The following is an 18,176-nucleotide window of genomic DNA, read 5'->3' on the forward strand; positions in this document are numbered from 1 at the left end:
GCAAGTGACTGCCAACTTCCCCACATGAATTATCAAAGGTGGAGGACAAATGATTTCAGACACAATGTATTTTATCAAAACGTCACGGAGAACATACGCCCCGCCCGGGGATCGAACTCGTGACCCTACGATCCATAGACCAATGCTCTCCCTACTGAGCTAAGCGGGCGGGTACGAATAAGAACTGTGCTTAGGCTATAACTTGGCCAGTAAATCACGTTGCTGATTACACACCAAGTAAACCATATTAAGATGCAGTGTCTTGTTTGACAGCGTTTGACAAGAATAAGACACTATATCTTACTGTGGTTAACTTAGTGTGTAATCAGCAACATGATTTACTGGCCAAATTGATGTAAAGAGTATTGTAGAAACGAAAACTGAAACAGTATCGGTCTTACTCTGCCCTTGTGCTTTAAGCAACTTAACCTATGGGTGTCAAATACTGTTATATGACAGGGTTTTTTTTATCCACTGCCCTTAAGAAATACTTCAGTCTTATAGTGACCTTGACTGTTAACATACAAAATCATTTACTGATCACAAGTAATGATCACTAACCCTGTGATGAATGTACACCACCCTTACAGAAGAAAAAGGCCTGCTGCGTACTCTTGCTGTGTACATACAGCGTATATGATGCGTACATGATGTGTACTGAAATCAATAGTACGCAGGATATACACCGCACATACACCGATAGTACGTTTGTAGTACACTTTTGACATGCAAATGAGCTCTGCCGCGTACTACTTGCTGCGTACATGCTGTGGACTACATAGTACACAGGATGTACGCTGGAGGAATTTAGTATGCGAGAAATAGTACGCAGCATGTACGCGGCACATACACTTTTCACATGCAAATGAGCCTGCGGTGTACTACCCCTGCGGCGTACATGCTATGTACTCCTGCGGCGTACATGCTGTGTACTCCTGGCCCGAGTCCTGCGGCGTACATGCTGTGTACTCCTGCTGCATACATGCTGTGTACTCTTGTGGCGAAACTGCTGTGATAATGTAAATTCCTTACCCCACCAACTTTCGTATGCAAATGCTGATCATTTGGACAGAAAAAAAAACAGAAAAAAAGATAAGTGACATGCATCAATAAGTATTTACCCTTACCAAAATAATGTAGATTGATGTTATCAAATAAATCAGTATGCTTTTCTCCATCCACTTATCAATGAAATAAATCAATTTTTGTAGCATGTAATTTGGTAAACATTTGAAGAAAATGGCGTAACTGCATCAAGGGGAAACAACTTTAATGCAACTAAATATAAGTGTTATGATTTATTATTGACGATGTGTGCGTAGTATGTATTTATTTTGATTAAAATCCATCTGAGAACAATCTAGGACTGGAATTATATAAGCATTTATACACTTTTACGTCCGTAAAAAGTAGCGCACCAATAAATTTTGGATTGATTTTTTCCAATGGGCAAGCGCAATTAGCCAAAAACGTTCTGAAAATATACAAGCGGCAAATCCGATGAACAACTTTTTAATTTGGTGAGGCCTTAATGAGTTAACATAATGAGCATTAAAGCCTTTATAAAACATGATAGAGTGGTGTTTTGCTTAAGAGTATTCAAATAACAGTGAGAGCTATTAATTCTTCTCATTCGGGCGCTGTTGAGGCATTATCTTGGTAATTATTTCATGTATTACAAAATGTAATGCAACGAAGTTCAAATAAGGCTTTTCAATTATCCAAGTTAGAAAGCTCCAGGATTAATTCAAAATGAAAAAGAATATATTTTTACACTGCATGCAAGGTGCAGCTCAGAAATCACTAAGATGTAAGCTTCACAAATGAACATTGCAAATAGTTTGGCAAATTTTTATTGTTCAGAATACCGGTAATCTGAACTATTCTATGCTATTAAGATAAAAGTTACTCGGAAATCAAGTTCTTGCTTCCAAAAAAAAAAAAAATGTACAAATCCTTCCTGCATGAAGTCACTCCTGCGTATATGAAGTTTACTTCAGACTTTAACTTATAAAAAAAAAACTAAGTATAAATGCCAAAAGAAATTGTACAAGTCTTTCCCGCGTATATGAAGTGTACTGCACAAATTTCAAAGTATCTGCGGTGTACATGCAGTGTACTATTTTCTTGTACAAGTCCCTCCTGCGTACATGCAGTGTACTCCTGAAATTTTCAGAGTCTGTGCTGCGTACTTGAAGTGTACTAGTGACCTCCTGCGTACATGCTGTGTACTCGTCGAAATAGTACACGGCATGTATGCGGCATGCGGTGTATGTAAAATGTACTCCTCTGGCGTACTACTGTGTTCGCGGCATATACACAGCAAATACGCCACAGAGGCTTGCTTCTGTAAGGGCAATGTTCTCCTGGCGCTGATAAAAGAAATTATGACATTGGCCTATGTCCTTTAAACATAATGACTTTCAGAGAATAACATATGATCTCTCCAAAAAATTTCCGTCCAGTTTGTCCACAAAAATACTCAGTACACTCAAGTTAATGACATGAAATTAAACACATACACATCATGTGATAAGGACTGATATGCTTACAAAAATCTGAGTATCTTAAAGAAGTATTTTAAAGCTTCAAATAAAGACCTATTTTACATCTGTCTAAAATATACTTTTTTTGTTAAAAACAAATACACTAGAAACACATTCTGCATGTCCACAGGCAGAATGTCGTGTCCGCCAGCAACTTGGCTTCTAAGTGAGACCTTTACCTTAGACCTAGGGACCTGGCTTTTGCGCATGGCACTTCGTCTCATAATGGTGAAAATTGATGCCAAGTTACATCAAAATCCCACCATGCATGAAGAAGAAATCCTTTGACCTCTTAATGTGACCTTGACCTATGAGATAGGAGCATTGTGTTTGTACATGACACTCCTTCTCACCGAGGTAAACATTCATGCCAAATATGAACAAGCCTGGTTAATGCATGTCAAAGTTATGGTTCGGACAAACTTCAATTTGACCTTTGACCTCCATATGTGACCTTGACCTTTGAGATAGGAACATGGGGTTTGCGCATGATCATTGATGTAAACAATCATGCCAAATATAAACAAGATTGGTCCATGCATTTCAAAGTTATGGTCCGGACAGAATCCGACGGACGCACGCACGCACGCACATACACCGACCTGCCAGAAGTGACGACTATATCAGCGCAAGCGGGCTCGACAATAAATCCAAATACAAAGATTGTCATTTTTAAAACAAAGCTATGAATTCTAAATTAAGCAGGGCAACCCCTTAAAGTTTTAGTTCTAAAAGCTGAAAACGTCACCATGTAAATGCTTTTAGTGGAACAGTTCCTTTGTGTCTTATTTAGCATAAATTATACTCACATACGTTCACCTAATAACCCATACCATATTCACCTAATAACCTTTATCATATTGACCTAAGTAACCTATACCATATTCACCTAATAAACTATATCATATTCACCTAATAAACTTCATCATAGAGAAGAACAATAATCTACAATATCTAATAACATAACTAAATACCATAATAACTTATTAAGTATAACTATAAAAAACACACAAAAAGAACAAGTAGTCTGACACTGAGAGATATACATAACAATAAAAAATGAGAAAAGCCTGTGGCACCCTTCAAACCTCTCTCAATGAAAGCTTTCAGCTGATTTCCCTTCATTGGTTTAAAGATAAATACTTCCAAGCTAGGGGCCGGTATATAGAAGGATCTATAGAAAAAATTCATATGAACGGGAAGAAACTACCTTTCACGTTATTTGTAAACGAGAGTGCCAGAATGTCACAATTTACGCCCGTCATAGCGAATATACACTAGCACCTGTATTTGCAAATGGAGTTTTAATTCTGTGGTTGTGTAGTAATTATTCACAATAAAACTCCTTACAAGGTAGAGATACAATTAAAATACACCTAGAATTAGAAAGTAACATCTATGTTGTACCACAGAAAAGTGGTCTTGGTTTTTTCCCTACGGTCAATAATAAAAAAGTTACGATATAAGTTATTTAAAGTAAAGACAAACGGCGTAGAGGTAATAATGTTTGGGGCATGAAAAATTCAGAATTAAACAGAATGTACAGACAGAAAATATTTGGATATGCATATACGAACACATTATTCATTTGCAAATATTCCAACTAAGCAGCAAATTTAAATGATCAAGAGGTATCCTTTCAGTGATAGAAGGTCAAAATGATTTGACGTCCTGCCTCCTGGACTGATTCTGAAATAATTTCGTGTTTGGTCAGAATCCCCCATAAGTAACCCACTAGCACAATATGTCGACCAGCGTACAATTAGTTGGACTGGAAAAGGCTAAAACAGTTGACATGAAAATAAAACCCTAGCTTTTAAATCACTAGTGAACCCCATAACTCTAATTACTTGATTAAGTTCTCAGTTTAAAAAAAAATCTTAAAGCAAAAAATCAAACATTTGCAGATTGGGATAGATCTACCTTCAATAAATGTTGAAATCTTTTTTATTTGGGTAAAGTAATAGGTAGATACATAATATATGGAATAGTGATTTTTTAAATCTAATTTGCACATTGAGTCATTATTTTCATGAAATTGAAAAATTTTCAGCTGACCTACTGGCCTCCATTGGTGTTGTGATTGTTTTTGTCTGCACTTGCCAGAGCGAAAAAGACACGAAGAGCATGAATTTGCCGTGTGTGCGAAACCGCATACAGTCCGACACCGGGTACACTGACTACATGTTACAACCAGCCACCACTCATTCATCCATAAGCGAGGTACGCAACGGGGGAAGAAGTTTACTTTCGATTTCTCTAGCGGTGATAAATTACTAAAAACTTTAAATTGGAATATATCATTTTAGTTTAGGGTAACACAACTACTAAATATGTCCCATTTAATATGTGCCTTCTGATAATCAACGTCATTTAAGACTTAATAAAAGGTTTATCTTCTCAGCGCACACCTGTTCCGTGTCCCGATTACTACAGAATCTAGGTCAAAATCCATGTTATTCAGCTAACGCCGAAAAAAATCTAAGTCCGCACAAAACTCTTTACCAGGTTTATATAGGTCAAAATAATCTCAAAATTGGATGTAACATGCATGTTGTACTACAGAAAAGTGGTCTTGATTTTCCCTACGACCAGTAATAAAAAGTAATCGCCCGCCCGCTTTACTTAGCTCAAAAGGGAGAGCGTTGGTCTACGGATCGCGGGGTCGCGAGTTCGATCCCTGGGCGGGGCGTATGTTCTCCGTGACGATTTGATAAAAGACATTGTGTCTGAAATCATTCGTCCTCCACCTCTGATAATTCATATGGGGAAGTTGGCAGTTACTTGCGGAGAACAGGTTTGTACTGGTACATAATCCAGGAACACTGGTTAGGTTAACTGCCCGCCGTTACATGACTGAAATACTGTTGAAAAACAGCGTTAAACCCAAAACAACAACAACAAAAAACAAGTAATAAAAAGTTGAAATATAAGCTATTTATAGTAACAACAAAGTGAAGTAATTTAAACTAGGGACCTAGCTGGTTCTTGCGCATGACATTCTGTCTCATGATGGTGTACAACTGAGCCAAGTTACATCAAAATCCCTCCATGCAAGGAGAAATGATTCTTGTATATGACCTTTGGCCTCTAAGTGTGACCTTGACCTTAGACCTAGGGACCTAGTTCTTATGCATGACACTCCGTCTCATAGTTGTGAATATTTGTGCCAAGTAACATCAAAATCCCTCCATGCATGAAGAAGAAATGCTCCAGACCAAGTTTTCATTCTTGTTTCCTTTGACGTCTAAGTGTGACCTTGACCTTAGACCTAGGGACATGGCTCTTGCGCATGACACACCGTCTCAAGATGGTGAACAATTGTGCCAAGTTACATCAAAACCACTCCCTGCATGAAGAGTGAGTGAGTGAGCTGGGTTTTACGGCGAATCGACACAAAATGGTCATACATTGGCGAGCCCTGCATAAAGAAGATGAAGAAGATATTCTCCGGACAAAGTCATTCTTGAATTTGACCTTTGACCTCAAAGTGCGACCTTGACCTTGGACCTAGGGACCTGGTTCTTGTGCATGATACCCCGTCTCATGATGTTAAAAAAATTGTACCAAGTTACATCAAACTCCCTCTGTGCATGAAGAAGTTATGCTCCGGACAATCATTGTTGAATTTGACCTTTGACCTCTGTGACCTTGACCTTAGACCTAGGGACCTGGTTCTTGCGCATGACACTCCGTCTCATGATGGTGAACAATTGTGCCAAGTTACATCAAAATCCCTCCATGCATGAAGAAGATATGCTCCGGAAAAAGTCTGTGGACACCGCTCATCCGCCAAGCCGCCCGCCAGGGGCGTTCTGATAATACGCCACGTTTTTCAAACGGGCGTATAATAATACGTACAATTAACCCTTACTCTGCTAAATTTCTATATTTAACCCATCAATCTTTCAATTTGGACAATACCATTAACGGTTAGAATGGATGCTTACCAAACATGACCCTTACAGAAGCAAGCCTCTGTGGCGTATTTGCTGTGTATATGCCGCGAACACAGTAGTACGCCAGAGGAGTACATTTTACATACACCGCATGCCGCGTACATGCCGCTTACTATTTCGACGAGTACACAGCATGTACGCAGGAGGTCACTAGTACACTTCAAGTACGCAGCACAGACTCTGAAAATTTAAGGAGTACACTGCATGTATGCAGGAGGGACTTGTACAAGAAAATAGTACACTGCATGTACACCGCAGATACTTCGAAATTTATAACACTTATATTTAGTTGCATTAAAGTTGTTTCCCCTTGATGCAGTTACGCCATTTTCTTCAGATGTTTACCAAATTACATGCTACAAAAATTGATTTATTTCATTGAAAAGTGGATAAAGAAAAGCATACTAATTTATTTGATAACATCAGTCTACATTATTTTGGTAAGGGTAAATACTTATTGATGCATGTCACTTATCTTTTTTCTGTTTTTTTTTCTGTCCAAATGATCAGCATTTGCATAAGAAAGTTGGTGGGGTAAGGAATTTACATTATCACAGCAGTTTCGCCACAAGAGTACACAGCATGTATGCAGCAGGAGTACACAGCATGTACGCCGCAGGACTCGGGCCAGGAGTACACAGAATGTACGCCGCAGGAGTACACAGCATGTACGCCGCAGGGGTAGTACACCGCAGGCTCATTTGCATGTGAAAAGTGTATGTGCCGCGTACATGCTGCATACTATTTCCCGCATACTAAATTCCTCCAGCGTACATCCTGTGTACTATGTAGTCCACAGCATGTACGCAGCAAGTAGTACGCGGCAGAGCTCATTTGCATGTCAAAAGTGTACTACAAACGTACTATCGGTGTATGTGCGGTGTATATCCTGCGTACTATTTAAAGCCCTTGATTTCAGTACACATCATGTACGCATCATATACGCTGTATGTACACAGCAAGAGTACGCAGCAGACCTTTTTCTTCTGTAAGGGGATGCTGACTGATTGGCGAAAAGTGCAAACCATGATCAGACTGCACGGAAGTGCAGGCTGGTTGGTCTGCACTGGACGCAAAGGCATGCCTCAGGTAACCCAGTGTTAAACTTGACATAGTTTTATAGCGATAAACAGTTTGACAAAAATTTAAGACGATCATTCAGAAAATATGGCCCCTGTACTGCTAATAAGTATTTTTCTTTGATTTGACCTAGTGATCTAATTTAAGATCTCAGATAACCAAGTTTTGAATTTGACCTCGATTTCACAAAGGGAATCATTTTGAAAATTGTGCATGAAGAATTGAAGATCAAATGGAAATTGTGTCCTCTGGAGTGTTGATAGGGCTTTTTCTTTGACTTGACATACTGACGTAGTTTTTGACCACGGTTAAACCAGTTTAAAACAAAACGACGTAAATTTCATAAAGACACACATTCTGGCAAAGTTTCGTGAAGCACAAGTAGAAAATAGTACATTTAGAGTGTTAACAAGGTTCGTATATGTTCACGATTTGACCTACTTTTTGTCCTCAGGTAATCCCATTTTGATTTCATGGAGACAAACAAATTTCATTTCATGGAGACAAACAAATTTCTATGATATTTATGATATTGTGGAAATTCATAAGGCAGAAAATGTGGCCTCTAGAGTGTAATTAGGGTTTTTTCTACGTTTTGGCCTAGTGACCTAGTTTAATACTTCAGATAACCAAGTTTCAATTTCGACCTAGATTTCATAGCGATAAAAACTCAGAAAGTTTCATGATGAATAGCTAAAATATATGATCTCTAGAGTGTTTTCACACAAGGTTTTCCTATTATTGATCTAGTTACCTAGCTATTACCCCAAATGACCCAGTAGTAAACTCATCTGGTATCATTCTGATCAAAGACTGTGCCAAAATTGTGATCTCTGGTGTTAACAGTTAAACTGTTGACGTCGCACAGCAGACATAGGGTGATCTCTTTTGAACACTGCTTGGTTGAGCTAAATAGATACTACGGTGTGCAAAACAGGTTGCTGTTTTATTTCAATTTATCTATATCTCATGAGAAGTTATGGATTCATAAAACGCTAAGTGAAAAGTGAAGATTTATAGAATAAACTACTAAAACAATGCTACTCTGACGGATATCGACGCCCACAAAATACAAAGACTGCAATGATGATACTTAATACTCTATCAAGGTTGATTTGATTTTGGTTTTACGGCGTACCAACACAGTAAGGTTATATGACGCCAAACAGGACTAAACATGTTGGTTTCACATCTCATTACCATGTAAATGAAACAATGAAGTATGGAATTAAAACTGATTGAATCACAGCAAAACTAAGTGTAAGGGTAAGACAATGGTTCCAATTCTTTTCATACACATATCGTCCAAAAACCACATAGGGTTCAGTGAGTAAGTTTTTATTTTATTTTGTTGGGTTTAACGTCGCATCGACACAATTATTGGTCTGACATACGGCGATTTTCAGGTGCCCCTCCATGCATTACTAGTATTTCATCATGAGCGGGCATCTGGGTAGAACCACCGACCTTCCATAAGCCAGCTGGATGGCTTCCTCACATGAAGAATTCAACGCCCCGAGTGAGGTTCGAACCCACGTCGATGTGGGGCAAGTGATTTGAAGTCAGCGAACTTAACCACTCTGCCACTGAGCCCCCCTCAGTGAGTAAGTTACCAAGTTTTGAATATAATCATGGTTTGAGAACACACGTTTTGTTTAGTCATTAAATACAAACACGTATATACAATATAGGAGTGTATTACAAAATATTTCTTTTCAAGCCAACAAAGATCGTTCATTGAATAAATAGACAGGTTGTACATAAGTGAAACATGATTCAACAGAATACAGTGAGCAATAAAGCAGATTTGGCTACGTGAAATTGCATTGTTTATAAATATAACAAGAGACAGTACCAAAGAAAAAAAGATCATAAAATTCATAACAGATTTCTATCTTTGGATATTAATTCAAATAATTTAGATAAAATATATAAAGTTCAATCATCCCTGTAACACCATTCATAAAATAAGTTTGAAAACTTATAACATCTTATTCAATGTCTTTAAAATAATACTCAAAAGCTTTATGGTGCACCAACATAAGGCATATTAGAGGGCGCCAAACAGAACTAAATATTGGTTCCACATCCAAACTACATTTAACTAAAATATGAGGTATGACAAACCTTTCATAACTGTTAGAATCAAAGAGATACAGCAAAACCAAGTTATCAGACCCTATCAATAGCCCCCGATCATGCAAAAGTAAGACAGTGGATACACAAGTTGCCTTAGAACTACATGGGGCTTACAAGAGTTTGAGTTATCGAATAAGAATTGTGTCTAAAACGTTTGACAAAAACAAGAGCTGTCACTAATGGTGACAAATGCCCCCGCAGCACCATGACCTTTGACCTGGTGACCCCAATGTCAGTAGGGGTGGTGTACTCAATAAGTACTATCAGCATGTGAAGTTTGAAGGTCCTGGGTGCAGTGGTTCGCGAGTAAAGTGCCTTCATGCAAAAAGTTAACGTTGGCCCCTGTGGCCTTGACCTTTGACCTGGTGACCCCAAAGTCAGTAGGGGTGGTGTACTCACTAAGTACTATCAGAAGTTTGAAGGTCCTGGGTGCAGTGGTTCGCGAGTAAAGTGCCTTCATGCAAAAAGTTAACGTTGGCCCCTGTGACCTTGACCTTTGACCTGGTGACCCCAAAGTCAGTAGGGATGGTGTACTCAATAAGTACTATCAGCCTGTGAAGTTTGAAGGTCCTGGGTGCAGTGGTTCGCGAGTAAAGTGCCTTTATGCAAAAAGTTAACGTTGGCCCCTGTGACCTTGACCTGGTGACCCCAAAGTCAGTAGGGGTGGTGTACTCAATAAGTACTATCAGCATGTGAAGTTTGAAGGTCCTGGGTGCAGTGGTTTGCGAGTAAAGTGCCTTCATGCAAAAAGTTAACGTTGTGACGAACTAACTAACTAACGAACGAACGGACGGACAGTTGAAAACTAATATGCCTCCCTTCGGGGGCATAACAAGAAACTCTATCTTAATGTAAACTTGGTGTGTAATCAGCAATGTGATTTATTGGAAAAAAATTGATCCAACTATTAAAAGGTATTTTAGAAACGAAAACTGAAACTGTATCGGTCTTATTCTGCCCTTGTCCTTTATGTAACTTAACCTGTGACTGTCAAATACTGTTATATGACGGTCTTTTTTATCCACTGCCCTTAAAAATACTCCAGTCTTATAGTGACCTTGACTGTTAACATACCAAGTCATTTACTGATCACAGTAATGATCATAAGCCCTGTGATGAATGTAAACCAAGGTTCCCCTGGCACTGATAAAAGAAATTATGACATTGACCTATGTCCTATTAAACCTAATGACTTCCAGACAATAACATATGATCGCTCCGAAATATTGCCTTCCAGTTTGTCCACAACAATCCTCAGTACTCGCAAGTTAATGATATGAAATTACACACATACACAAAACGAGATATGGACTGATATGCTTATAAACATCTGATATTTTAAAGCTTCAAATAAAGATCTATGTTACATCTGTCTAAAATATACACTTTTAAACTTACATGAAACCAAGTAAAAAGAGTAAGTCATTTTTAAAACAAAGCTATGAATTCTAAATTAAGCAGGGCAAAGCCATAAAGTTTTAGTTCTTAAAGCTGAAAACTTCACCATGTAAATGCTTTTAGAGGAACAGTTCCTTCGTGTCTTATTTAGCATATAATCACATACGTTCACCTAATAACCTATACCATATACACCTAATAGCCTATACCATATACACCTAATAACCTATACCATATTCACCTAATAGCCTATACCATATAGAAGAACAATAATCAACAATATCTAATAACATAACAAAATACCATAATAACTCACAAAGTATAACTACAAAAAAATACACACAAACACAAAACAAGTTAGTCTGACACTCGGAGATATACATAACAGTTAAAAATGATAAAAGCCTGTTGCAGCCTTCAATCCTCTCTCAACAAGTTATTTTCAACTGATTTCCCTTCATCACTTTAAAGATAAATACTTCCAAACTAGAGGTATATAGAAGGATCTACAGAAAAAAATGCATATGAATGGGAAGAAACCTTTCATATTATTTGTAAACAAAAAGAATATGTACAATTAAAACAACAATATTGTACTGAAAGCAACATAGTACATGAAATTCAATATGGCCTGAGAATAAAAACTGCAGATGTATGCAAGTATTATTGCTCTGGCCCCGTGTTCACAAGATATTTTCAGTCTCAGCTGAGTTTGATAATGAAACTTAATTTCTTATTTATATCTAAATAGCATGTTTAAGACTAAATTTTAAGTTAATAACTATTTTAAAATAATTATTCGGTACTGATGGTCAGTCTCGTTTGGAATTTAAGCTTGAAGTTTTAGTAAAACTGTTATTAAAATTTCAAACTCAAACTCAGCTGAGATTGAAAAATGTTTTGTGAACACGGGGCCAGTTCATTTAGATTTTATGGCGTACAAACACAGTACAGGCTATATGATGCCAAACATAAAAAAAATCAAACCTCATTTACACTGAAATACAAGGCCACTACTGGAGTGTCTCGCCCACAAGAGCTTTGACTCATGAAATAGGTGCAAAATGAGTTTTTAAACCATCTTCCAAAGTTTCAAAGCTATATCTGTAACAATTATTTTCAAAATTGTCATTTTTGCGAATTTTCAAAGTCACTAGGGGAGCAAGACTCACCATGGGGAAGTTAAACGAGTTTTTGAACCAGCCTACAATGTTTCAAAGCAATATATGTAACGGTCTTTGAGAAATTATCATTCTTGAGAACTTTGAAAGGCGTTAAAAATAATGTGCTAATTTCTTTAAGGTCAATGTTACTGGGGCGGTGGGGGGGGGGGGGGGGGGGGGGATTTCAGAACTCATCATGGGAATGTAAAATGAGTTTTTGAGCCATCTTCTACAAGGTTTCAAAGCAATATAATGTAATAGTTTTTTAGAAACTGTCAGTTTTATGGATTTTCAAAAGCGTAAAAAAATCTAAAAATGATAACTTCTTCAAGGTAAAGGTCACTAGAGGGCCAGGACTCACCATGAGGGTGTAAAATTAGTTTCTAAAACATCCTACAAGGTTTAAAATATATGAAACAGTTTTTGAGTTATTTCCAATTGTTGGCACCATTGTCGCCGCAAACGCCGTCACCTCTGGAATTTGGATCGCATAGTATCACTTCCATTAAAAGTGGGCGAGACAAAAATGAGGTATGGAATCAAAATTATTGAATACTTCTAAACACACACTTAACATAAAGTAAAAAAAAATTCAGATTATAGAAAACAATATATTAAAAGTTTATAGGAAACAAGTGAATGTACAAACTGAGTAAAAGCAAGCAACTGCAAACAAATATTCTTCAAAAATCACACACATCAAATCTCTAGTGTAAAACTTGTACAGTATGTTTGTATTGACTTTACATCAAAATGATGAAGAATGACTAGACTGCAAATGAACAAATACCACGACGTTCTGATCTAAACTTGTGTGCTAAAAAAATAAATGGATACAACACTTTCTTGTCAAAGAGCATGATAGAACTGCTACACTCATTGAAATGCAATTGTATACTGAATTGTTGTTTTCTTGTGCATATAAAAACAGTATCATTAGTGAAACATTTAATCTTGTATAAAGAAGTCATAAATCAAACTGAAGAAAGATAAAACGAATATATTGTAACAAAGAAAAATCTAACAGTAATGCCCCAAGTAATACCCTGCTGGCACCAAACAATTTCAAATATTTTCTACTTTAGAAAACTTAATCTCGATTGAAATATTTTATATATTACAGAAATTGCTACAGATTCAGATCAATGTTCATGATCAAACATTTCTTAACCTTTATCCTGCTATATTACCAAAATGGACTGGTCCATCATTCAACTTGGGCAGTACCACTTATTTTTCAAAGGGCGGCTGTTCACTAAAATTTACTGACTGTATAGTAAACAGTGCAGACCATGATCAATGTGCAGGCAAAATCACTTAAACAAACAAAAAAATCAAAATTGTTCAATGGGCATCCGTGGGCAGTATATGTTTTACAACAAACATACAACATGCTTTTATAACAATCTCATAAAAAATGTGCTGCTGTTATTGTAATTTCATTTGTACCCTCCACACAGAAACAATACATGAAAATAATAAACATATGTAAATATGTAAGACATTGTGCTTTTTAAAATCTAAATATAATTTCCTGTTTGGTCTGGCACCTTTGGTCTGTGATGACATCAACTTGTCACAAATGATTGAAAGTTATACAAATACATTGGCTATCCAGTCTCCTTCCATATTGAATCTCAATGGTTACACAATAAAGATATTCTCCATAAGGCCTTAATTTTTTTTTCCAGTATCTTGACCTACCCTAAAAATTTGCAACGACCCTAATGTTTTTATGGCTTTGGGAAATTTATTTATTTATTTGGGTTTTACGGCGCACCAACACAGTATAGGTTATATGGCGCCAAACAGGACTACAAATTGTAGTTTCACATCTCATTTACATCGAAATAAAAACATGAGGTATGGAATCAAAATTTGCATACCTGCTGGAATCACAGAGTTAGCGCAAAACCAAGTGTTAAGACCCTATTAGTGAACATTCTCACCAATTTTCATGAAGATCCATTGAAAAATATGGCCTCTAGGGAGGTCACAAGGATTTTCTATTTTTAGACCTACTGACCTAGTTTTAGACCGCACGTGACCCAGTTTCGAATTTGATCTAGATATCATCAAGGTGAGCATTCTGACCAATTTTCATGAAGATTCATTGAAAAATATGGCCTCTAGGGAGGTCACAAGGTTTTTCTATTTTTAGACCTACTGACCTAGTTTTTGACCGCACGTGACCCAGTTTCGAAGTTGACCTAAATATCATCAAGATGAACATTCTGACCAACTTTCATAAAGATCCCATGAAAAATGTGACCTCTAGAGTGGTTACAAGCAAAAGTTTACGGACGGACGGACGCACGCACGGACGACGGACGCTGCGCGATCACAAAAGCTCAACTTGTCACTTTGTGACTGGTGAGCTAACAAGCAATATTTTTTAGGCCTAACAAATATATCAACCTTGCCAATTCATTACATTTTCTAGGCCTAACAAATATATCAACCTCGCTAATTCATTACATTTTCTATCAAAGCAGTGGTGCTGTTATACACAAATTGCAAGTTGCATACTGTATGTAATACTGATTATATAATAAAGCCATATCTCTAATATACAAAAATACCATTAAACAAACAATGCAGTAGACTTACACAGTCTGTTGAGATTAAACATTTCTCATTTATTTATTCATTTTTTATAAAAAATATATATCAAATTTTCTGTAGCTCCCTTTTACTGTGGCTTATCTCAGTCTGTTGAGATTAAACATTTCTCATTTATTTATTCATTTTTTATAAAAAATATATATCAAATTTTCTGTAGCTCCCTTTTACTGTGGCTTATCTCAACAGACTTATAAAATGCGATTTCGGCTTACATAACCTCGATGAGGATTCATCAGTGTCCTAACAGTACAAAGGTTTATTGCCCAATGAACAAGTCAGTGTTATGCCATTGCCACTGACCACAAGGTGATAAATGAGGCTTAAAACTCCAGCCAGATGTTGAGCTGAGAGAAAATAAACTCTGCTGCTCCATTAACAAGATACAAGTTTTATGTGAGTATTAAACTAGATTGTGATTCCTTTAAGAAATGTGCAAAAATGGAGAATAAAATGTATAGGTAATTCATATATTTTATTAACAAGATCAACATGAAAGTGTATTTACATATTTCCTATCATTGTTTCTAAAACATTTATTATGGAATTTGACTGCCTAAGATAGTAAGGTAACTAAAATGGAATATAAAACACCGACAATACCGGTATCAAGAATCCAGTTGACACCTACAAGTAAGAAAGCACTGTGTATCATGTGTGGTATAGCGTTATTGGTTACGATGAAAGGAAAATTTATTTATTGCCGCGGCGGTCCGGGGTTCCATTTCCGACGCGGTCGGTTTTTTTTTCTTGATTTGGAACTTTTAAAATATTTTAGAAACAAAAAATCATATTATAGTATTCATAATATGACCAAGCTTCAATTTGAAAGAAAGAATATTTTTTAGCCAAATCTGGAGGCATTGCTGCTTTAATGTTTGAAAGTAACAATAGGTCTAACTGTATAAAAACTTATGAAATTTAAATGAACCCTTACAGAAGCAAGCCTCTGTGGCGTACATGCTGCGTATTTGCTGTGTATATGCCGCGAACACAGTAGTACGCCAGAGGAGTACATTTTACATACACCGCATGCCGCATACATGCCGTGTACTATTTCGACGAGTACACAGCATGTACGCAGGAGGTCACTAGTACACTTCAAGTACGCAGCACAGACTCTGAAAATTTCAGGAGTACACTGCATGTACGCAGGAGGGACTTGTACAAGAAAATAGTACACTGCATGTACACCGCAGATACTTTGAAATTTGTGCAGTACACTTCATATACGCGGGAAAGACTTGTACAATTTCTTTTGGCATTTATACTTAGTTTTTTTTTATAAGTTAAAGTCTGAAGTAAACTTCATATACGCAGGAGGGACTTCATGCAGGAAGGATTTGTACATTTTTTTTTTTTTTTGGAAGCAAGAACTTGATTTCCGAGTAACTTTTATCTTAATAGCATAGAATAGTTCAGATTACCGGTATTCTGAACAATAAAAATTTGCCAAACTATTTGCAATGTTCATTTGTGAAGCTTACATCTTAGTGATTTCTGAGCTGCACCTTGCATGCAGTGTAAAAATATATTCTTTTTCATTTTGAATTAATCCTGGAGCTTTCTAACTTGGATAATTGAAAAGCCTTATTTGAACTTCGTTGCATTACATTTTGTAATACATGAAATAATTACCAAGATAATGCCTCAACAGCGCCCGAATGAGAAGAATTAATAGCTCTCACTGTTATTTGAATACTCTTAAGCAAAACACCACTCTATCATGTTTTATAAAGGCTTTAATGCTCATTATGTTAACTCATTAAGGCCTCACCAAATTAAAAAGTTGTTCATCGGATTTGCCGCTTGTATATTTTCAGAACGTTTTTGGCTAATTGCGCTTGCCCCATTGGAAAAAATCAATCCAAAATTTATTGGTGCGCTACTTTTTACGGACGTAAAAGTGTATAAATGCTTATATAATTCCAGTCCTAGATTGTTCTCAGATGGATTTTAATCAAAATAAATACATACTACGCACACATCGTCAATAATAAATCATAACACTTATATTTAGTTGCATTAAAGTTGTTTCCCCTTGATGCAGTTACGCCATTTTCTTCAAATGTTTACCAAATTACATGCTACAAAAATTGATTTATTTCATTGATAAGTGGATGGAGAAAAGCATACTGATTTATTTGATAACATCAATCTACATTATTTTGGTAAGGGTAAATACTTATTGATGCATGTCACTTATCTTTTTTTCTGTTTTTTTCTGTCCAAATGATCAGCATTTGCATACGAAAGTTGGTGGGGTAAGGAATTTACATTATCACAGCAGTTTCGCCACAAGAGTACACAGCATGTATGCAGCAGGAGTACACAGCATGTACGCCGCAGGACTCGGGCCAGGAGTACACAGCATGTACGCCGCAGGAGTACACAGCATGTACGCCGCAGGGGTAGTACACCGCAGGCTCATTTGCATGTGAAAAGTGTATGTGCCGCGTACATGCTGCGTACTATTTCTCGCATACTAAATTCCTCCAGCGTACATCCTGTGTACTATGTAGTCCACAGCATGTACGCAGCAAGTAGTACGCGGCAGAGCTCATTTGCATGTCAAAAGTGTACTACAAACGTACTATCGGTGTATGTGCGGTGTATATCCTGCGTACTATTGATTTCAGTACACATCATGTACGCATCATATACGCTGTATGTACACAGCAAGAGTACGCAGCAGGCCTTTTTCTTCTGTAAGGGAAGACATGAATCATTGTGTATACAGTTTTATTGTAACAAGAGCTACAAGTCAGTTTTATTTTTAGAAAGTTATGTTTTTTGGGAAAAACCCACTAGCCATTAAACATGAAATATGTTTTGCAAGATGATGAACGATTTCCGTCAAAGAAATTTGGAAATAATAAAATAAAATATTTGTGAATATTTTGAGTCGTGCCATAGGAAAACCAATAAAGTGGGTTTGCGATTAGGATGGATCCAGACCAGCCTGCGCATCCGCACAATCTGGTCAGGATCCATGCTGTTCGCTAACAGTTTCTTCGATATTCCATTAGGCTTAAAGGGCCGACTTGGTTCTCCAGGCAACTTTTATCAGTTATCTGCTTACAGCTATAACATGGAAATTTAATGGCCATTACCCCCAGCATGAATTGCAAGAGAGCAATTAATTTGGTCAGTTTTCGGAATCAGGTGTGTGTTGTTACATGTTGAAATTTCACACCAAGCATGTATGCTGTAAAATATCTCTGAGAGAAAACAAAAGTTGAACTCTGAATCTCAAAAAATACCCCCCC

General features: G+C 37.0%; 1 long non-coding RNA gene across 1 annotated transcript; it reads right to left on the reverse strand.

Annotated features, from left to right (window-relative positions):
- Nucleotides 1-9,266: 9,266 nt before the first annotated feature.
- LOC128546766 (uncharacterized) lies at nt 9,267-18,173 on the reverse strand. Its single transcript, XR_008366167.1, has 2 exons — nt 10,364-18,173; nt 9,267-10,086 (listed from the first exon to the last, which is right to left on the reverse strand). It is a non-coding gene; the product is annotated as an uncharacterized LOC128546766 (long non-coding RNA).
- Between the last annotated feature and the right edge of the window lie 3 nt (nt 18,174-18,176).

The sequence above is a fragment of the Mercenaria mercenaria genome, chromosome 1, assembly GCF_021730395.1.
Source record: "Mercenaria mercenaria strain notata chromosome 1, MADL_Memer_1, whole genome shotgun sequence".
Lineage (NCBI taxonomy): Eukaryota > Metazoa > Mollusca > Bivalvia > Venerida > Veneridae > Mercenaria > Mercenaria mercenaria.